General features: G+C 30.7%; 2 protein-coding genes across 7 annotated transcripts in view; one reads left to right on the forward strand and one right to left on the reverse strand.

Annotated features, from left to right (window-relative positions):
* The window catches only part of RnpS1 (RNA-binding protein S1), a 249,379-nt gene extending 235,546 nt beyond the window's left edge, over positions 1 to 13,833 (reverse strand). Inside the window, exon 1 of the mRNA XM_075364790.1 lies at positions 13,816 to 13,833. The gene's annotated coding sequence lies outside the window, so the exon portion shown is untranslated. The remainder of the gene's footprint in view (positions 1 to 13,815) is intronic.
* LOC142324123 (cell adhesion molecule 1-like) overlaps positions 1 to 24,469 on the forward strand; it is a 508,688-nt gene that overhangs the window by 43,542 nt on the left and 440,677 nt on the right. For 5 of the 6 annotated variants that reach the window (XM_075364797.1, XM_075364793.1, XM_075364792.1 and 2 more), the window contains one exon: positions 5,199 to 5,233. The exons of the other annotated variant lie outside the window; for it this stretch is intronic. The gene's annotated coding sequence lies outside the window, so the exon portion shown is untranslated. The remainder of the gene's footprint in view (positions 1 to 5,198; positions 5,234 to 24,469) is intronic. 6 annotated transcript variants of the gene reach the window in all.

The raw sequence follows: 24,469 nt of genomic DNA on the forward strand, positions 1-24,469 counted from the left end.
CGCCCGCAAACCCAGAGCAACAACATCTTATGCTCAAGCTGCGGCTACTGTTCCTGCTCCTGCTCCAATTGCTGTAGATGAAAGTCAGCTCATCAGTAAACTTGCTCCGACCTTGGCTAACATGATTGAAAGAATTATTGACAATAAAATGAAATCTTTCAATATTAAAGATCCAATAAATCCAAAGATATTAGTACAGCCTCCTCCCGAAGATAAAACAGCGAAAGCTGCTCTTGCTATGAAGAAAACGGACCCCAAAGCAGAATGCCAAGTCCGTCTTAGTGAGATTCTTGATGACAAGAAAACGATAATACCTACAGAGACTGTTATGGAGGCTCCTAAGCCTCCTGCAACTGAAGTGGCCTCTAAGCCTCAGAGGCCACAAAAAATCACACAGGGGGGTCGAGTGTCCCCCCTCCCACAGGCGGTGACCGGTGCGCCCCCCGTGTTGGGGAGCGGCCAGGTTGCCGCCTCTCAATCGGCGCCTGAAACCGGCGCCGATCCATGCTCGTCGTCGTCGGCGGCTTCGGTGGTCTCCGATTCGGAGACCGGAAGCTACACCGGCGACGACTTTCTCCGCGAACATGATGCCGTTCGCAATATGGAGAAGAAAAGAAAAAAAGGATGGCCGAAAGGAAAACCTAGGACATAATTTAATTAAAAATTAGCGAGTCGATTGTACAATGGAACATCAATGGATGTTTTTCAAACATCCATGAGCTCCAACGCTTGGTACATGACGTAGACCCGATGTGTATATGTCTGCAAGAAACGCATTTCCGCCGAAATGAAAATTTTAGATTAAAAGGATTTGATATATTTCGGCGAGATCAACCGCCAAATGTAAGAGTTAGAGGTGGAGTAGCTATATTAACATCGACTAGACCTACTACCGAAGCGGTTGTTCTAAACACAAACCTACAAGCGGTCGCCGTTAGAATGAAGGGTCCGCTTCAGATCACTGTTTGCAGCATATACTTGCCGAATTTTGATTGGAATAAGGATGACATAGCAAGACAAATTTCCGAGCTTCCCCCACCTGTCCTACTGGTGGGTGACTTTAACGCTCATAATACTCTTTGGGGATCGGATCGAGTAGATCCCCGTGGAAGAGAACTGGAAGGGTTCCTGATGAATTCAGAACTTATTATTTTAAACGACGGATCAGGAACCTTTTTCAATGCCAGAGATGGATCGACGTCCTGTATAGATCTTGCACTTATAAGCGGATCGATATCACGGAGGTACAGCTTCCATGTCATAGACGATCTGCATGGAAGCGATCATTTCCCGGTGCAAATTGTAACTGATGTTACAAGAACAATATATCCCATCCCTAAAAGATGGGTATTTGAAAAGGCAGACTGGACGAGCTTCACAGCGAGACGATACTCCCAGAAATAACTGGAGTTATCGGAGACGATGTCGACGCCATAACTAATGCAATACTTGAGTTGGCATAAAGATATATTCCCAAAACATCTGGGAAACTTACGAAAAAACCCGTTCCATGGTGGAACGATGAAATAAGTGAAGCTATAAAAAGAAAGAAAAGGGCGTATAACGCCTTTAAGAAGCGTCCTAGTATAGAAAATCTTGTTGCCTTTAAGAAATACAGGGCGTATGCAAATCGTCTTATGATAGACTCGAAAAAACGATCCTGGCAGCAGTACATGTCATCCATTGACAAAACTAGTACTGCATCAGATGTTTGGAGGAAAGTGAAGGCGATTTGTGGGCGCAATGATTTTGCTCCCATAACTAGCCTTCAAGATGAAGATGAAATAAAAGACACTCCATATGAAATTGCAGAACTGTTATCCAATCACTTCGAAAAGGCCAGCAGAACGGCCAACTACGAAGAAGATTTTCGCACTAAAAAAGAACAACTTGAAGGTCTACTAAACTTCAGAACTGAGTATAATTACTCATATAATGTACCCTTTAAAATGGAAGAATTCGCGAAAGCGTTGGAAAAATCAGGTAACACAACTGCTGGTCCGGATGAAATCCACTATAATATGATCAGGCAGCTGAATACCACTGCAAAACGCAGATTATTAGAACTGTATAATCAAATATGGCGGGATGGAATGTACCCGCAGCAGTGGAAAAACGCTCATGTTGTTCCAGTACCAAGGAAAAAGAAAAATTTAACAGATCCCAACAGCTATCGTCCCATTTCCTTGACTTGCGCTATGGGAATAATACTCGAAAAAATGATAAATAATCGACTCGTTTGGGTTTTAGAAAAAGAAAACCTGATATCACCATATCAAGCGGGTTTTCGACAATACCATTCTACCACCGATCAAATGATCAACTTAAAGAACATTATATATAACAGCTTTATTACAAGGAAACATTGTGTCGGAGTCTTCTTTGATCTTCAGAAGGCTTTCGATATGACCTGGCGTCATGGTATAATGCTCCAGAGACATGAATGGGGCATTCGTGGCAACCTGCCAGTCTTACTGAGCAACTATATGAATGACCGTACTTTCCAAGTACGAGTCAGTAGCGAATATTCATCTGTAAGAAATTTGGAAAATGGCATACCACAAGGTTCGCCGTTGAGCGGTACCTTGTTTACCATTGCCATCAATAAATTGATATTAGCCATTCCAGCAGAAATCAGCAAAAGCGTCTATGTTGATGATCTGGCAATTGTGTATGCCAGCAACAAGACTGCTATGGTGAGGTACAAATTGCAACGAGCGATCAATGCTCTAAATGAAGTTGCAAAGAATAACGGTTTCCAATTCTCACCAGAAAAAACGTGCTGTGTACACTTCTGTAGGAAGAGAATTCCTCATGAAAGTCCTGCGTTGACAATTGATGATAATCCAATACAATATAAAGACAATGTAAGATATTTAGGATTAGTATTGGATAAATCCCTTACATGGGGATTACATATACAGGACTTGAGTGATAGATGCAAAAGAGCCCTAAACATTATAAAATGTTTATCGAACTTAAATTGGGGCTCAGACAAAGAGACATTATTGAAATTGTATAAAGCATTGGTTCAATCTAAACTAGACTACGGATGTATTGTATATTCATCCGCTAGAAAGTCGCACTTAAGAAAGTTAGACGTAGTACATAATAGCGGAATAAGATGCAACAGGCGCTTTCCGCACAAGTCCGGCGGCTAGTCTGATGTCTGAAGCCGGAATAATGCCACTACATTATAGAAGAGAGATCCTTTTGTTAAGATATGCAGCAAATGTATGGGCTTTCCCTGTTCATATAAATAATAAATTGTTTATGAATCATCCTATGGCTGCAGTATATGAACATCGTTCTACCTATTCCAGACCAGCCGGAATTAGGTATCACGAATTAAGATGAAAATATGAAATTGCTATACCAGAGACACTAGCGATTTCTACTAGAAAAATACCGCCATGGCTCTTGCCAGCGGTTAATACAAGTTTAGATCTCTCTCAAGGAGAAACAAAAAAGAAACCAGCAGTGATCATCCAGCAGGAATTTTTGGCAACCGTCAGTAGTTACAAAGAACATATTAGAATTTATACTGACGGTTCTAAAACCGAACATGGTGTTGGATGCTCGATATATGTAAATGAAGAAGCCCACTTTTGGAGACTGCCAGATGTGGCCAGTGTCTACACGGCAGAACTCACTGCAATTCAGCAAGCTCTTGGCTACACTGAACACTATTGCGAAGAAAGAGTGCTAATATGTTCCGGTTCATTAAGTGCACTCGTCGCAATTCGGAACAAGAACATTAAGGATGTCCTAATTGCAAACATCCTGTCCATTTTATACGTACTAAAACAACGAGGACAGCGATGCGTATTTGTATGGACTCCGGGGCATGCTGGTATTACAGGTAATGAAATCGCAGACAAAGCTGCCAGAAAGGCAACAGTCTGTGATGATTTGGATGCATTTCCTGTAGGAGTGGCAGATGTTAAAAACCGTCTAACAAACAGTAAGAAGCAAGTGGAACGCTGAATGGAGGAGTTTAAATACAAAACTAAACTCAGTTAAAACTTCTCCTTACAAATGGAAAAGCGACTTTAAGTTGACTCGCCGTGAACAAGTAGCGGTGACCAGAATTAGAATCGGTCACACGCGATTAACAAATTTATATTTGTTAACCGGCGAAGTGAGACCAATGTGCGGTGTTTGTAATAAAACACTGACAATCAAGCATCTAATAGAAGAGTGTACCATATATGAGGACCTCAGAAAGAGGTTCCGTCTTAGAAATAATATTAGTGCTAATCTGGATAATGGAAACGAAGAAAATATAGTTGCATTTTTACACGCCAGTGGACTTCTTAAAAGTCTATAAAATGAATGTTTAAAGCTGCGACAAAAGAAACTCTAAGCGGTAGTTTATATATATATATATATATATATATATAAAGAAAAAATGGTATTGATAAGTTTAATTTTAATTTTAAATGCATGCATATATATATATATATATATATATATATATATAAGGGAGTCTCGAAACTTGGTACGTATAGTGACGGGAGGTAGCCCTCTTGCCTAGGCCATTTTGGCTCACCTGCATTCAAGAGCAGTGAGTCGGGGTGTGTCCGATGATGACATGGGAGACCCTCAAGGGTGGATTGAGGGCGCGAGGCTGTGGGTGTACGCTGTGCATGCATATAGCCTGTTTATAAGAAGGATTCAACTGCCACGGCACCCTGGCGCGACTGATATACTGCTCAACGGCGGTTCTGGTCGCCCCGAGGGTGCTTAAACAAACTATAAATTAGATTCGTAGAAGAAAGAAAGAAAGATGTGGTATGATAAGTTTTAATTTTAATTTTAATTTAATGGTCTTTTGAGAACCTATCTCAAATTTTAATATTGGGGCCCTTTACACCCCATAAGTGTTTGTGATTGTCCTCGTCTTTATGTCTTAAATGTTTTGTGTAGTTTGTGCTTTTAAATAAAATGTAAGGGCCCTTTACACCCTTACATATGACGATCCAGATGGTGATAGTAGTTTCTTTTAAAGATTATGACGACGGCTAATGACCTTAGCAGTCGATGCCCATAAAAATTCAAAAAATAAAAAATTCAAAAATAGGTGTTGGTAAGCGGAAATTATAATCCATTAAAGAACCTTTTATATTTATTTAATAATTTGCTAACTAAAATATTTTATTATTGTCTATAAAGTTTTTTTTTTTTTGATTTTGCAGTTAAAAACCAGGAATTTAACTAACAGCTGAAGAAGGTAAGAAATTATAAAAATATTTAAAAATTCCTAATATTAATTTTTAAATAAAATCTGTTCAGTCTACGGCTTAAGAATAAAAATATCATAACATTCACCTAATCACATTAATAGATAATGAACTTTTGCGTAGATTATGGATTGTCCCTTGCAAATAAACTATTTATTGGTATTAACTTTTTCTAGAAATGCCTCTTTATTATTTTTATTTATATTATGAAATCTGTTCCGCTACAAACGATTTCCAAATTTTGTTATCATTGTATTATTTTTTTTAATTTAATATGTATATTATGGAAATATTTAATAAGGGGTCCCACTTAAGTTTTATTAAACGAGTCTGTAGTAGATTTATCTCAATAAAGGTGATTTAATTATTATTATTTTTTTTATTAGATCAAGGCTAGAGAACAGCATATGGTCGCTATATTACTTCGTACACCTACTACAAAGTACACTAGGACAATTTTGTAATAAGACGGAGCGGATTATCACAGGCGATTACAAGTTAGGCGCTCAACCTGCAATGTAGGCGCACAAGTCTCTGTCTCAGTGCCAATCGCTTTTTAGCTGTGTTAGTGAAAAGAGATAGTGATGTCTTAATCGAAAACTGAATACGGGGCAATTTTTCGCTACAATTTTGGACGTGGGTTTAATGTTGGTCACTGTTTTGAGGAAACAATCCCGTGCTTAGAGAGGATTGTACTCATGATATAACAATATTTAGGTAGAACCGATAGTTTGAATGAGGATATTTTGGCCTTAAGGACGCTCCAAGATCAGTTGACGATCTTCGTTTGTGACTGATGAAAACATTGCTGCACTACAAAAAAAATGCTTGAAATAGACAGCGTACGATCTAACACCAAATAGAGGTGTCCTTCGGCATTAATGCATCAATAATTCGTGCTACTCTGTGATATCATCTTCAAGTTAGGGCTTTCTACCCGTTGGATGCCGTATAATTTGACCATCTATCAGATGGCATGTCGTGTTTTATGGTGCCGTGAAATGCTGAAAAGGACTGAAAGTGCGAAATCTCCCTATGTGAACAGTGTCGTGACAGGAAATTAAACTTGGCTGTACTATTACAACGACCCGACGAAGGCTCTGAACAAAGTGTGAATGTTGGAAGTTGAGGAGACTCCTGTGAGTGTTCGAAAATCCAAATCAGGGAAGAAGAGAACAGTGGCCGTATTTCAAGTGCGGGAGAATTTTAGAGGGAGCTGTGTTGAAAACTGAGAAGACAGTTACAGAGAAGTGGTATACCGAAAATGCCTGCCTCAAGTTGTCGAAGCTCTCAGGAAACTGCCGCCCAATCTCAAAGACAGACACAGGGATCTTCACCACGATACCGAATTTTTGGCCACCACTGGAATAAAGCTATTAGAACATCCTCTCTACAGTCCTAATCTCGTACCATGTGCCTTCACGTTATTCCCACAGCTGAAAAACAGACTGGGAGACATTTTGCTAACGACGATGACCTCTTAAGGGCTTGGGACAATGAGTGTGCCTAGATCTCCAACGAAACATGGTTTTGAAGGATGGAGAAGTGTATAATATGTGGTGGAAATTATTTTTAAACATTACAAAAAATAAAGTCCTATTGAAAAACTTCTCTAGCATCCTTTGCATTAAGAGGAGGATGATAATTTTTTTGCGAAATCCAGTTAAAGAAATTGAATTTTTCATTTAATTTTCTCATACTTTGAGATAATTATGAATTTAATTTTCAAACTCTACTACCTCTTTGATTTTTTTTTTTTAGTTTCAAATCTAAAGCGATTAATTTCCGGGTAGTTGACAATTCAGTTAATCTTGAATGGCTGGAATTTTTTTGTACCAAATTATTTTAACTGCTTTAGGAATATAATAAATATTAGTTGTGAATAAACAAATTATTCACTTCATACTCCGGTTAATAGAATTATTAATCAATAAAGTTTTATGGCTAAAATAGTACCTACTTGGATCCTTTTCACAAAAATACTCATGAATTTAGATTAACTATCATGTCCTCGTTGGTATGTTAACTTTTTATCTATAATTTATCAATTTTTTTTATCATCACTGCAAATAGACTCAACTAACAATTTTTTTGTAATTTTAATGTTGATGTATATTTTATTTGTTTATTGTAATTTACGTTTACTCTTTTATACGTATATATATAAATAAATAAATATATATATAAAATCTTGTATTGTTTGTTGTTTTTATTCTTAAATATTAAATAATTACTGTATGCTGTAATTAGGCTGCATTAAGTTTTGTGTGTACTTCACATAAATAAATTATAAGCTCAAATCGTATATAACGAGGTATCAGCTAAAAGAAAAAAATCCTTTTAAGGTCATCAAAATCAAATTTTATTGTACTGTATTTCTCTACAATGTAAAATATTAATTGATATGAAATATTTTATTCTAAATTTTTTTTTATTTATTTATAATTAAGTAACTAAATACGAAATTACGACAAAGCGTAACTGTATTTTATTCCATTTATACAGGCACTATATATTTTAACTCATAATAGTAACATTTTAAATTAGATAAAAATAGAAAATAATTTTTAAAACTGTTCAGGCAGATAGTTTATATAAATTTAACCTGAATGTAAAATGGATTAGCATAAATAAAAAGACGAAACAGGATTGTACATCGGTTACAATAAACTATTTTTCTTCCCAACTTTAATTTTGTATTAGGGGTAGTGTATTATTTTAGGTTGATACTGTAGGTTCATTGGGTGAGGTGATTTTCAAAAGTGCTACAGATTTCGTGCCTTCCGTGTGTGATCGTGCATGTCATTGTAATCCAACCTTGACAATTTCTTCGTGTACAATTCTTTATATCCATCCGCGTTCTTTTACATCGGTTTGTATACATAAGCAGTTGTGCATTGTTGTGCGTACATTATATATGCAAAATGTCTTTGGAAATGAACAGTTAATTATTTTTTATATTAATATGACTAATTTAATTATCATCAAATTTTAATAAGCCTTCATACATACAGCCTAACTTCTTATAGGAATTATTTGACAGCTAAAAATTCTCTTCAGTATTACTGATAACACGGTAAAATCTTTTTATATAAATAGGTATTAGATACAAATATTCATTCTGAGAATGTTTCATATAACAAAGGAATCTTTTCAAAATAGTATCTAATAAGAAATACACTAAGAATACACTCACTCTGTCCTGCTCAGTTCAAAGAATATTACTGAATAAAATAACTACGAACGCTTAAAAATCGCTTATATGAAGTAAAAATCTAATCAAAGAAAAGATTTTTATTATTAAACAATTATCATCACTAGTATTAATAAAGGTGTGTGTGTGAATACGAAATATATAAACATGAAATAAAAATAAAATAAAAAATATTACAATTTTTTTTTTTTATAACCATTAGAAATGGAAAACTAAAAGGTATGATTATATCATATTATAAAATGTTATAACACGAGACGTTTTCAGAGGGTAAACGTTTTTTTACAATTTTACGTAATTTTTGTATTGTATCAAAATATTTTTTTTTTTTGTTTTGTTTGCGTTAATTTTTATTTTTACTAATATACATATTTCAATTTACTAGATTCTTATTTTAAGTGAACTTTCTTGTAGTTTTATTTAATTAGATATATAACATAATTCTTTTAAAAAAATAACAACAAACCTCTATAAAAATTTTAATAATGTAGTTGTATCCATCGTTTTAGGTAAGCTCTGGAAGTTATTTTAAATACAATTGGAGGAAAAACAATTTACTTTTAATAAAAAATGTTTTAAAGTACCAACAATTTCTTTTGTAGGAAACTGAAAAATGTACTCTTTGTTAAAACTAAATGATAAAACGGTTATTTATATAACTAATTTGTGTTTATATGAATTTGACACCACCATCTGAAAAATGTTTCGTGACATACTACAGAATCTTTTTGTACTGTGTTATCTTTCAATAACTTAAGAACTTTCTAATTTAATTATTTATTAATATTTATAAATAAATGACATATTAATTATATAAGAAATAATAACTTGATTTTTCTATTTTCTGATGTATAAGGAAGCAAATCCTTAATTACTGCACTTGTATAAGATTGTGTAATAACATATAACAAACGTTTATTATGATGAAATGTATACTATTTTATAATCTGTGGCATACAATAGTTTTGAATAATATCAAGGGGCTAAATATAGTTTTAAGTGGATAGCCCCTTGGTATATTTGAGACTAATTTTGCAAATTTCAATTTAATATACGAATAAAACTGTCTTTTTCCTAAAACAAATTAATTGGTAGCACGTTTTACGGTTTTAATGAGATGAATAATAATTATGTATTATCCTATTATGTACAGGCGCCACATCAATTTATTAAGTTTCTTTTTTTTTCTTGAATTTTTAGGGGCATCGACTACTAAGGTCATTAGCCCTCGTCACGTTCTTAGAAAGAAATTAGTATCACCATCAGGATCGTCATATGTAAGGGTGTAAAGGGTCCTCACATTTTATTTAAAAGCACAAACTACACAGAACATTAAAACACAAACAACAAAGACAAGCACAACACTTACGGGGTGTAAGGCCCCGATATTAAAATTTGAGATAAGGTTCTCAAAAAACCATGAAATTAAAAATACAAGTTATCAATACCATTATCTTCTTCTACCTGTCTCGATTATTTGTTAATTTTAGCACCCTCGGGGCGACCAGAACCGCCGTTACGCAGAATATCAGTAGCGCCAGGATCCCGTGGCAGTTAACTCTCCATATAAACAGGCTACAGGCATGCATTGCGTCTACCCATAGCCTCCAGTCCACCCTTGAGGGTCCTCCATGGCATCATTGGACACACCCCGACTCACTGCTCTTGAATGCAGACAAGCCAGGGTGGCCTAGGCAAGAGGGCTACCTCCCGTCACTATACGTGCCACGCTTCGAGACTCCCATATATGGATGAAACTACCTCTTAGAGACTCTTTAACACAGCTTTTAAAATTTCAATTTTCATAAACTTTTAAGAAGTCCACTGGCGTGTAAATATGCAACTATTTTTCTTTCATTTCCATTAGCTAAATCAGCAGTAATATCATTTCTTAGACGGAACCTCTTTCTGCGGTCTTCATATATTGTACACTCTTCTATTAGATTCTTAATTGTAAGTGTTTTATTGCAAACACCGCACATTGGTCTTTCATCGCCGGTTAACGAATATGAATTTGTTAATCGCGTGTGACCGATTCTAAGTCTGGTCATAGCTATTTGTTCTCGGCGAGTCAACTTCACGTCGCTTTTCCATTTATATGGAGAAGTTTTTACTGAGTTTAATTTTGTATTTGAACTCCTCCATTCAGTATTCCACTTGTTTTTTACAACGTTAGTTAGACAATTTTTAACATCTGCCACTCTTACAGGAAATGCATCCAAATCATCGCAGACTGTTGCCTTTCTGGCAGCTTCGTCTGCGCTCTCATTACCTGTAATACCAGCATGCCCTAGAGTCCATACAAATATGCATCGCTGTCCTCGTTGATTTAAATCGTATAAAATGGACAGGATGTTTGAAATTAAGACATCCTTAATGTTTTTGTTCCGAATTGCAACAAGTGCACTTAGAGAATCGGAACAAATTAGCACTCCCTCTTCGCAATAGTGTTCTGTGAAGCAAAGAGCTTGCTGAATGGCAGTAAGTTCTGCCGTATAAACACTGCCCATATCTGGCAGTTTCCAACAATGGGCTTCTCCATTTACGTATATGGAGCATCCAACACCATGTTCAGTTTTAGAGCCGTCAGTATAAATTCTGATATGTTCTTCATAGTTACTGACGGTGGCTAAAAATTCCTGTTCGATGATCACTGCTGGCTTCTTTTTTATTTCTCCCTGAGAGAGATCCAACCTTCTATTTACCGCCGGCAAGAGCCATGGCGGTATTTCTCTCGTGGAAATTGCTAGTGTCTCAGGAATAGCAATTTCGTGTTTTCTTCTTAATTCGTGGTATCTAATTCCGGCTGGTCTGGAATAGGTAGCACGACGTTCGTATAATGCAGCCATAGTAGAATGATTCGTAAAAAGTTTGTGATTGATATGGACAGGAAAAGCCCATATGTTTGCTGCTTATCTTAGTAAAAGGATCTCTCTTCTATAATGTAGTGGCATTATTCCGGCTTCGGACATCAGACTAGTCGCCGGACTTGTGCGGAAAGCGCCTGTCGCATATCTTATTCCGTTATTATGAATAACGACTAACTTTCTTAGATGCGACTTCCTAGCGGATGAATATACAATACATCTGTAGTCTAGTTTTGATTGAACCAATGCCTTATACAATCTCAATAATATCTCTTTTTCTGAGCCCCAATTAATGTTCAATAAACATTCGATAATGTTTAGGGCTTTTTTGCATCTAACACTCAAGTCCTGTATGTGTAATCCCCACGTAAGGGATTTATCCAATACTAGTCCTAAAAATCTCACATTATCCTTATATTGTATTGGATTATCGCCGATTGTCATCGTAGGACTTTGATGAGGAATTCTCTTCCTACAGAAGTGTACACAGCACGTTTTTTCTGGTGAAAATTGGAATCCATTATTCCTTGTAACTTCATTTAGAGCGTTAATCGCTCGTTGCAATTTGTATTTCACCATAGCAGTTTTGTTGCTGGCATACACAATTGCCAAATCATCAACATAGACGCTTTTGCTGATTTCTACTGGAATGGCTAATATCAATTTATTAATGGCAATCATAAACAAGGTACCGCTCAACGACGAACCTTGTGGTATGCCATTTTCCAAGATTTTTACAGATGAATATTCGCTACTGACTCGTACTTGGAAAGTACGGTCATTCATATAGTTGCTCAGTAAGACTGGCAGATTGCCACGAATGCCCCATTCATGTATCTGGAGCATTATACCATGATGCCAGGTCATATCGAAAGCCTTCTGAAGATCAAAGAAGACTCCGACACAATGTTTCCTTGTAATAAAGCTGTTATATATAATGTTCTTTAAGTTGATCATTTGATCGGTGGTAGAATGGTATTGTCGAAAACCCGCTTGATATGGTGATATCAGGTTTTCTTTTTCTAAAACCCAAACGAGTCGATTATTTATAATTTTTTCGAGTATTATTCCCATAGCGCACGTCAAGGAAATGGGACGATAGCTATTGGGATCTGTTAAATTTTTCTTTTTCCTTGGTACTGGAACATCATGAGCGTTTTTCCACTGCTGCGGGTACATTCCATCCCGCCATATTTGATTGTACAGTTCTAATAATCTGCGTATTGCAGTGGTATTCAGCTGCCTGATCATATTATATTGGATTTCATCCGGACCAGCAGCTGTGTTGCCTGCTTTCTCCAACGCTTTCATGAATTCTTCCATTTTAAAATATTAAGTATTAAGTATTTAAGTATTTATACTTTTTATTGTTATTTAATGTAATCCTTTTATTAATTAAACCAAAAAGTAGGTTTAAATATTTTGTCTACTAATTTTCCAATAAAGAATATTAAAATTTTACATTCGCAGACAGAACGCATACAAAAGCTTTTACAGACAAAATATGTCTCAAGAGGATATGTACATATTTGATTACCGGTATTTTATTTATAGACTGATTTTATTGAAAATTCACATGTATATCAAAACAAGTTACAAGAAAAATAACTATAAACTGTTTATTTTTTATTCATACCAACAAACTACTATGTTTCAAAATAAAACTCTAGTTTTCTTTACTTGGTGCGGTTATTACTAATAGAACTTATAACATCACCATGACGGCTAGTAAATATTTAAATGAGTTAAATCACCATGTTTTCCGGTATTTTAATATTCCAACTATACTGTTTTATAACAAGATGTTTCAATTCATAATTTTAAAACTGTAAAATTATTTTAAAATATCGATAAATTAATAATATTACATTGCTTTTTTATATAAAAAAAAAACAAAGGAAGTAAACTTATAGATTAGTTATCAAGATTCTTAGATTTAATCTTTTGTTAGTTTTTTATGAGATATTTAAAAGAATGTGTTTTTTTAATCTAAACGTTGAAAATTTCATTAAAGAAATTCTACTAAAATATCTTGTATAAAATCAGTTTTTAAAAAAAATCGATATTTTTTATAAATAGATAAATTGATTTTACAAATAGAATTTCGGTTTGAATAGAAATGATTTTAATATTAAAGTTTACGAGAAAACGATGACAAAAACTGTTTATCAATACACTTTTTAAGTTATAAATGATCAAAACAGAAAAATCCAGATATGGGATAGTGAATCGTTTTATCATGAAATTTTAACATTAAAATCATATGTCACCTGCGTATAAAAAAAAATTGATTCTGTACGGTGGATCCAAAATGGCAGATAAAAATTCCAAACATACTATAATGTAATAATTTTCTAACTACGTAGATTCGTATTTGTTTCTACCTCTTAGTGTCCTTTAGTTTTGAAATATGAAGCTGTTTCCGAACTTTAGTACATGTATAGTATAAATGTAGGAATTAGCAAGCGGGTAGATAATATGACATACTCACTTTCAATTGGTCTAAGATGGTCATTGTATTTCCACTATCTTTAGTATAAGAGCGTAAAAATAAATTTGCTTTGAAGGATACAACTCGTATCTAGAATTCTTCCACCAACCAAGACCTTTTCCCTCGACAAGAAGTTGATAATACGTAGAAACAGACTGAAATAAAAGAAATAAAATTTATACTTTAAAATATTTCTGAATTTATAATTACAATTTAAAATAAAATATTATCGTTCCACTATTATTACTCTTTTATATACTAACAAATCAACCAAGTAAATGGAAAAAAAATACTGACAATCATTTTTTTTTTTAAAGGAAATGAACAAGAAAAAATACAATAGTAAAGAAATAAGGGGAAAGAAAACTTTTATCGGTGCCACAAAGTTTTATATATATTTTTTTAACTCGCTTCTTTTGTGACATCTATTTTTCTCTCCGTAATTACTTCTTTAAATTAAGAACACTTTTTTTTGACATTTAAATTATTTTATTTCTTTTTTACCCTCATTATTTCTTTAGCTTCCTTTTTTTATAATAAGTTATAGATAACGTCAATTTTTTATTCAAAGCTTATTTTATTAATTAGATAAAAGTAGAAATTTGTATACTATTTTAGTATTATTATTTCTTTTTAAATATTACTTATATAACAAATATTTAAATGAAATTTTGTTTGCAACATGTCACGACAATAGCAAGAGAACAAAAAAAAAAAAAAAATCGGTAAAATTAAGTAAAATAAAAAAAGTATAATAATAAAACCAAACATATTTATAATAAAATGTTTTTTTTTTTTTTTATTTCAATTTAAAATGTATTTTTAAATCTGTTTTTATAAGTAGTTAAAAACTGAATTAAATATAAAAAAAATTAAGGAAAATTAATGGCAAAGGTACATTAAAAAATAGTAAAAAAAAAGTTTAAACCAATTCAAATAGTCTAAAATTCAATTTATTTATATTAGATCAGGGGTCGCTTCGCTCGCCCGACCATCTAGCCAGAGGGCTTTGCTCCCTGGACCCCGCAGCGTTCTTTACCCTGATGGTTGTGAGAATAATCCTGATAAATAACAATATTGTTATTTATATTTAAATATACTTAATTATTAAAGTATTTTGGGTTTATAGAAACCTGAAAAAAAAACTAAATTACAAAAGATGGAATAGTATTAAGTATGGTAACTAAAGTACGCACACACCTTTGAGGAGGAAAACCTCACAACTTATTTCTGTTGTCATGTGACAGAAATATAACAATGAAGTAAAAAAAAATAATTTTTTTTCTTTAATGAATATTTTTAATTCACAACTACACCCCCAAGGGGGGCTAGGACCTTGATTTGTGTCTTAAAACCTTCACTAGGATAGCACAAATGTATCCTGCAAATCTGAAAGCAATCAGTGGGTTGATTCTCGCGTGATGCGAGAACAAACAACAAGCGAACTTTCGGATTCATATTCCATAAGATGGGTATTAATGTTTTTATTTTTATAAACTACATGAAGTAAAAGAGAGAACATATACATTAGGAAAAACTAGCCTTAAAAACATATAATTATTGAGAAAAATTATCATCTTAAGTTTTTCTTTAATTACCGCTTTATACTTGTGCGAGTGAAATAAAGCAGATGAAGGTAACAGGAATAAAAACAGAGATAAACCTATTAAATCTAAGAATAAGATGGATTTATAATGATAATTTGGTAATTAAAAGGACCCCCAACTGGAGAAAAAACTGAAAAAATCTTGATGAATGTTACCAACATTAAAACGGATTTTAAAATTTAAATTTCCTTTTCCAAATAGATGAAAATTATTATTAACCGTCTGACCTTACTTTTCACATTTCTTTTCTCATCAAATGAAAACTACTAAAAATTACTTACCAGATTTTAATGAATTATTAAATTAGGTTTAATATAACATAAAATTTAATTTATTAGTTAAAAATATTTCAATTAATATCTCACCAATATTAATGTTCATAAAAATGTAATAAATCCGCTTCATATAATAACTTGAAAAAAGAAAAAGTTAATAAAATTTCTTTATTTAACGGTATGGAAGCTGTATTATAATCGATTGAAATTAGAAAATAATTATTCCCAACCTCTTACGCATCATTTAGAGAGGAAATGTTTTTTAAATTTCAAACTGATAGGTCGAAATAAAGAAGCTAATTAAACTGTACATTTTTTTTTTTTTTTGAAGCGGTTCATAGAATATTTATTATTTTTTTTAAATATTACATTTCAAATTAATTATAAACTATTATTATTCCTTGGTCTACTGTAAACTCGTCGTTATAAATCAGTTGATTTCAAAGTTGAGAGTGTTTAGGTTCAAATCCTAATAAAGGTAGTTGCTTTTATTCGGATTTGAATAGTAGATCGTAGATACGATGTTCTTTGGTGAATGGGTTCAATTAACCACACGTCTCAGGAATGGTCGGCTGACTAAACACTTACCGGTACAGTTATTACACTGATATGTAGCTAATGCTTTTAATTGTTGATGCGAGTGTAAATAAAAATACTAAAAAAAGTATTATACTTTTCTTTTAAATAGAATAAAAAAGGAATAAATATATCGCACCCATTCATTACGTTGTTTAAAATCAATCCCTTTAATACTTATACAACTGTATATAATCTGTTTATTTTCAGATTAACCCTTTCAGATACAAAAAATAATTAACACAGATATATAGATGGATAATTATTGGCAATCATGATTTATTTACAGTTTTCTTTAAAGCTGAAATAAACTTGTTAGATTCCATTAAATTCCACACTAAACGCAAATGCTCTGTATATATCTACACATAGTAAAAATACAGATCAGTGTACCGTTACATTATTATTAACATAGCAGATATTCCTTTAAATATAATGTAAATTAATTTAATTTAAACTATCTTTCTGTAAATATAAGAAAGAATCTATATTCATTGACTTTTAAACTGGACATAGAAGAAAGAAAAGAGGGATTGAAAGAACTTGAAAGCAAATGGAATAACTAAGTGAAAAAAATTAGATTCCCAAATGACATTCTTATTTTTTTCATAAATAAAAATTAAATTTAAATTCTGAATTCCATTGATTTGATGTTATGAGAGAAAACCAGTATGAAAAAAGTTAGAATAGAAAAATGTATAAAATGTAACAGAAAGGTGAATAAAGAGAAATGAAATATTATTGTAGCTAAACTATTCAAAAAATCTCTTATTTATAGAATAAAATTAGAAAATAATGGAGAAATTATATCAAAAGCGTACTGGCAAAAGCATGAATTATTTTCAAACAGACAAAAATGTTTGATAGCATGAAAAATAGATCTAGACAGAATGAAATTTTCTTAAATATTCATGCGGAGAATTATGCTTCATATTGATATTTAGCTGTTTTCTCTTCTCTTTCATATGATTCCTCCAAGACAAGCGACGATCAAAGTGAAACCCGAGATAACGTACTCGGTCATAATGCGGAATGAGAACGCCGTCTGTTTTGAGTTACTTTTATTTTGGTCTATTTTCATAACCAATCTTAATAGTTAAAATTTTAAATTAGGATTTAATTGAGTATATAATATAAAAAAATTAATATTTTGCAAAGGGCCATTTTTTAATTACGGTAATAATAATTACGATTATTTTCCTATTCCACTTATTGAAACAAATTCTGAGATCTCAAGACTGTAATTATTTGGGTTTTCATGTTGATCGACGACTTACTTGAGCGAAAAATATCACTTCTAAGCGGAAACAGTTGGATCTCAAGTTTGAACACTGATTTGTTTTTTAATATAGAAATGATAAATAAAAATTCAAGTGGGTGTTAAAATGTCTAACTAGATCAGATTGAAGGTCAGAAACTTTCGAATCAAATACAAACATGGAAAGTTCCTTCTCTTCTGTTTATGGGGGTACATGGCAAACACTCTCCCATAAAATCTTCATTGGGTTTATTTTTTCGCCAGGGCAAATAATCCATAAATCGAATAATCTATTCAAAAAATATTATAACAAAAATAACATAAAATAAATATATTAATTACGAATAATTTGATAAATCACTGGCAATTTATATATTTATTCCTGTTTAATGTTTTTCAAAATTCCCAATTTGAAAAAAGGAAAGTAGGGATTAGGTACATACACATTTTATTTTTTATTTATTTATTTTTTTAATTTGAGGTTTCGCTATTGAAATATAGCAGCAAATTGTAGTTCAGTATTTATATATAAATATTTATATACGACAATAAAATAAAGATATAGCTTATTTATAACCATAAAATAAAAGGTAAATCACAAGAAAAATAATATTTGCTACTTTATAATAAATCACATGCATAAGTAACCTAAGGGCAAAATTACTGTTCATCTTTCTGGCAATTTTTCTATCACGCAAACAATAGTAGGTAAGTAATATGTATAATGGATATGCATAAAATTTAGTATTTCATTTTATAAAAACGACAATAAAGTATAGTAAATTGCATTCCTTTTACAATTTATGTAACTTAATTTAAAATTATTTCCTTTTAAGTTGTTTACGAGTAAGTTATTTATATCTTCAATAATGTAATTATTTATATAAATTAAAATTTATTTATTAGATTTTGGTGTATTATTTTCGCGTAATGTAAATAAATTTATCAAAGTGTAAACCTTACATTATAATCTAGTCATAAATAAGAAAAAAATAATTAGTTTTAATAAATTTAAATTGGAAAGCTAATATTTTTTTTTTTAATATATGGATACTTTTTTATTCTGCGGAGAAAACTTTTGTAATATGTACAATAAACGTTTTGTGAAAAGGAATTTTTTTTATGAAAAAACAGGAACCAACAACTATGGTCATTAACCCGGTGGAGATTGATAACATATGAAAAGATGCCATGCCTGGCTGGGATTCGAACTCTCGACCTCCGAACGAAATGCCGAGACGCTACCTACTCAGCCATGAATGTCGGAGAAAAGGAAATTAATATTTAAAAACTGGGAAAATCTATTTTGGAAAAACTACAGTCTTTTCTCTTGCGCTTCTACATATCGGTTACAGATTTTACGTGCAGGAATAATTTATGGGTGGAGATATTTATTACATTTAACTTTTAAAAGGTTTAAAAACGTTTTCCAAAAAAATTAAGTGGCAATTACCAAAAAAATTTCTAGATAAAAAAAAAAAGTGTTTAAAGTTTGATGTTTTTATCCCTTTATCTTTTCGATACGGGTTCAAACTACTCTTTTTTTTTTTTTGAGGGCGAAAAACGTCCATGCGTTATCATCGCCCGGATTTTTTTTTTTTTTGAAAAAAAATAAATTAATTAAAAACTAATCTAACGGATAGATAGTAAAACTTAAAACTAATATCACGGGTAAAAACGAAAATAAAAACAAAAGTAAATGTAATTTAATAAGGTCCGAGATGGTTGTAAAAGGTCCCATTCTCGGATAACAAAAATACTAAAAAAAAAATAAAAAAACCTAAAAAACATGAAAACACTAACATAAAACGTAAAACTAGGTTAAAAACTAAAATAGTAAAATTAAATATAACTTAAAACTAATAAAAATTATATAATAAAAAATTAAAACTAAGTTAAAAGCAAAAATTAAAAAGGTGAAATAAAACGTTGAAAAAACAAAGTATAACTCTTATGAAAGCAAAAGAAAAAAAATGGCTTCTCATTTTGGATCCAAAATTTATTGTAGGTGCCAAAGCTACTTTAATTTTAATAGCCCTTTAAATGCTGAAGAAAAATACAAATTAAAAAAGTTGAGTGAAAAAAAACAAAAACAATTACATTTGTGGGAGTAAATTTTAAGAAATCCTTTCTAAAAATATTCCTATGTAGATTCAGTAATGTTATAGAGAATGTAGGCAGTGTGTAGTACTGGCTTAAGTAATGTCTGTGTAGGTTTAAGTAATGTTTTTTCTAAATCTACCATCCACTTCAATAACGGCTAAAATAAGAAAAATAAAGTTTTCAAAAAAACTTCCTGCACTTTAGGTCCGGTATCTATAATTTTACAAAAAAAATTAAATTAAATAAAAATTAAGCTTTTTGCTTAAGCGTACCAACATCGTTTCTTGAACACTATTTTTTTATTTAAATCACAGTAAACAAAAAATAATATATACTCTATATTTTATGGAAACTTAGCTCAAACTTATGAGTAATCTCGTCTTTTCTCTATGTTATTTTTATTTTTTGTAAAGGCTCTTTCAATTTTTAAAGGAAATGCTTATTATAGGCAGGACATTTTAAAGACCTCTCCAAATTTTAAACAAAGATAAAACTGAAAAAACAAAAGTGGAACGAATAGTATAACTTGCCCGACTTTTTGAGGATGTCACAACCAGCAATTCTTATTAAATAAAAAATTAATCGCATCAATGTATTATAAATATCAAATTTTAAGTTTTATGATAATGAAGTTTGGAGGCTGTATAAGCTGTACTGAAATTCATTACCTTCACTTCTTTTGAAAAACTCATTAAATTAAGATTTTAAAACCCAAAAATATAATTTTATACCGATAATGAACTATTAAATTACAATACGATTAGCAAAATCAGCTCCGATTAAAATTCTTTTATTTCAGATGTAGAGGAAGGATGATTTATAAGAGCAATTTTATTTTACAAACATAACATGTATGGAAGAAGCAATAAATAAATAAAAAAATGTTCCCTTCAGACATTTTTTTATTCAGATAAGATACCATATCGTTTACAATAACACATATCATTTTTTATCTTTGTAAAATTTCGGTGGTTTTTCAAAATTTAATAGAATCATGCCCCATATGTAAAAGTTAACCTACAAAATTTCAAGTTGCACGTCAGTAACCAAATTTGATATATGTATCAGTGCTTTCCTATAAGGGTCGTCAGAATAGTAGAATAGTAGTGAAATTTACTCACATTTTTCTACTTATTAAATTAATTAATAAAGTCTAAGTGAAAATGTTGACATTAATAAAATATAAGAATTAGGACATTTTTTAAATTAGGAAATGTTATGTTGTAACTATTTGTTGTTGCTAGGGAAATAATAAAAGTTTTAAAACATGATTAATAATTTATGTTAATATTATTTAAAAACAGTTAAACGAGAAAAAATAAAAACAACAATTACGTTTTAAAAAATTATTTTGTAAACAAACATGAGTGAAAAATTAATAAGAGAGTTATATGAATTGGCATGTTTTTGCTTTTATTTGCTGAATCTTCTCGTATTTTAGTTAATCATATACTGCAATTTTCTAGGCACGTTATTTTGTTTTTCATTTACATATTGGTTGAAAGTGAATGCTATATTTTCTTTCTCTTTTGTTTCATACTTAACAAGTTTTGACGTCATTGTAGTTTTTTTATGTATAATAAGTTATATTATTTAAAAAAAGATTAAAAAAATATTCTTCACTATTTAAAAATCTGCCTTAAAAAAATTTGCTTTCTTAATAAAATTCATAAATAATTAATACATAAAATAATTAGAAATATATAATTAAAACGAGCGCAACAGCTCGTTTTTAAATGACTATATATAATGATTGACTATTAAATGAATATAATATTTGCAAACCAAAATATTTTTTGCTTCCGCAGTTAGAAAAATATACTTCAAACAGTACAGTTACCTAACTGCTATCTGTATTAAGTTAGAATAATTATTAAAAGAAAACGAGAATTAAATAGTAATTTACTTTTTAATACATTTTTTTTCCTAAATAAGAGTACATTTTTTTTTTTTACATTTTAGATTTATTATCTTCCATTAAAAAAGATATTTGTGTATATCACACAAAAATCTAAAAGGTGTAATTTATTATTTGTTTAAAATATGTTTTTGAGGTAATTGAATTTAAATGACGGTAAATATTTTCATAAAAGCCTGGTAAGAATTAAATTACATTTAGTAGATCTTAACAATTTTTATTATAAATTTTAAATAGATTAATAACGTGAAAATTAATCTTTTATGTGGTATAACAATAAAAAGTACGGAAATATTATTTATTTTTTTTTTTTGGTGGAGCTACAGCCGATTTTTAGCTTTGACTCCTCTACGATAGTTCGTTTAAAAATTCTGTCCTTTGGAGGTACCGTAACAATTTGTAGATTAGTTGGCATAATGATCAACTTTGACCTGAGGAACTACTAATTATTTCTCTAGAAAAGGAGTTTTCTTTTCTTAGTAGAAAAGATCCAGTTTTAAGGAGCTGAATATTCTCCCTTATCCATCTCTATTTAGGGTAGAATCTAGTGATTACGTAAGGAGATTAATCTGCTAACTAGAATGTGCCCTAATTTTGATGGATACAACAAATCGACACCAGTGTTCCAAAAAAAATGAAAACGTTTTTAATAAAATTTTAAAATAAGAATTTATGTTAATATTATTTAAAAACAGTTGAACTAGAAAAAATAAACAACAATAATGTTTTAAAGAATTATTTTTTACACAAACAGTGAAAAAATTAATTAGATATGAATTGGCATGTATACTGGAAAAATCCTGCAGAATTTTTCCACTTAGATATTAGCGGGTTGATTGATCATAATAAGAATGGGAGATAGCCTGAAATTTGAAATAAATACTACAAGTGAAATTAATAAATAAATAACACTAATATTCCTGGCAGAGATAGTATTTACTCGTATAATGAAATAGAACTGAAAAAGTTACATAATTTTGTTTCTTTATTATAACTGTATCAATCTTCTTACAGCTGAGACACATATAAAGTAACGTAAAAACTGTACAGTACTTTTACTTGTAGTCAGATTTACCTTTATATAGAATATTCTCTGGTAGCATCTTTATAACAAAAAAGCTGGCAAAGTATTGCTTGACTTTTCCGGCTAAATAAGATTAGTGCATCCAAATTCCCAAATTTCGAATATTTTTTTTTTTAATTTTAGAGGCTTTACTCGGTAGGGATAATTTAGGAAAATCTATGTAAAGAAATTATTCCAAAAAAAAATGAATTACAAAAACGTTTTTTATTACTTCTAAAGAATATTGAAAAAAAACTTTTATGAAAGTATTGATAGAATTGCTTCTCATTTTAGGAATATAAAACAGAAGCTAAAGCTACTTTAATTTTATCAGCTCTTTAAGTGATGAAGAAAAATACAAAAAAAAGAGTAAAAACTTTTTAAAAATAAAAATTAAAAGAGTTAGATAAAAAATAATGTAAAAAAGAGAATGTCTATTTTTTAAAGGTGGGAAATAAATTTTAAGCAAACTTTTCTAATAATATTTATTCAAATATAGGTTAAGCTTACAAAATTGCTTAAGTAAAGTTTTCTTTAAATCTAACACCTCCCTTTAGTAGAGATTTTCTTGGTAGCTTTATATATGAAGTATAAACTTTTAAAAAAAATTAAAAAATATATTTAAACCGAAGGGAGATTGAGCAAAAACATATATTTTAGTATTAATACGTAGGTGCTGATTTTAAAAAAAAAAAGAAAAAAAAAAACAGTATTGCATTATTTATATATGCATTGTTATAGGTATCAAATTTGCTTTAATAAAGTTTTCTCTAAAATGCCTGTAAAGAAAATCGAAATTGTGTTTTGTGATATCCCCCACTCCTAAACGAATTTTGTGAAAAATTAATGTGACGATTCCCCATATATAAAAATATTTGAGTTAAATTTGAAGAAAATGGATAAGTCCTGATATATATATATATATATATATATATATATATATATATATATATATATATATAAGGCCAAAAGCAGAGTCCTTCACAGATACGTACATACATACTGTGCATGTCATTTTGGTGTAGATTAACTAGCTGGACCCTAAAACCTAATGATTTGATAAAATCCCGAAAAAACCCATTTTTGATATGATCACCATACTTTCTCCTTTAATATACTTATTCTAACTTTATTCTCAAAGTAAAACATCCGTTGTTTATTTCCATTAAGTAATGAGAATTTTAATTTGAAATTTTTTGCCTTAATAACTAAACCCTGCAATTCCCTCTCTTTAATTTTAATAGCTCTAATTAGAAAAATCTTGGAAATTATCGTCAAATAAGCTGTTAAAAATATTATTGATAAAAATGATAGAAGTACGCGTAATTCGAACCGGTAACACGGTAGAAAAATTTAGCACGGCTAATTAAAATTGATTTAATAGTTTTTTTTATTCATGATAATACTGGACTGAATAAAAATTAAAATCTAATTATAATTATATATTATTGATTTTTATTATATAATTACATATTTAAGTTTTATAGAGTTCTATGTAGTCTAGAGTTTTAAATAGTTTAATTTATTTAGAAATTATTTAATGAAATAGAAAATATATATATATGTTACTATTTTATAATTATTTTTTTTTATGGGTTTCCACATCGGATTCCTTGAGATCTTATCTATCCTCTGCTTTGCAAACTCCACTTTCATGACTTTGGTGTCTTCCCCTCGACACTGATTTCCATATGACACCCAATTCCATAATTTAATTAGTCATCAGTCGTCAGTCATGTGCCTAGTATGCTCGTACTTGCAACCGGTTTTTCTCAATATCATACAGAACTGTATTTCCCATCTCTATTATTTTTCTCTTAACTTCATTTTTAATGTGGCTACGACGAAGAGATA

This window comes from Lycorma delicatula, chromosome 4 (genome assembly GCF_047948215.1).
Source record: "Lycorma delicatula isolate Av1 chromosome 4, ASM4794821v1, whole genome shotgun sequence".
NCBI classification, from domain to species: Eukaryota; Metazoa; Arthropoda; class Insecta; order Hemiptera; family Fulgoridae; genus Lycorma; species Lycorma delicatula.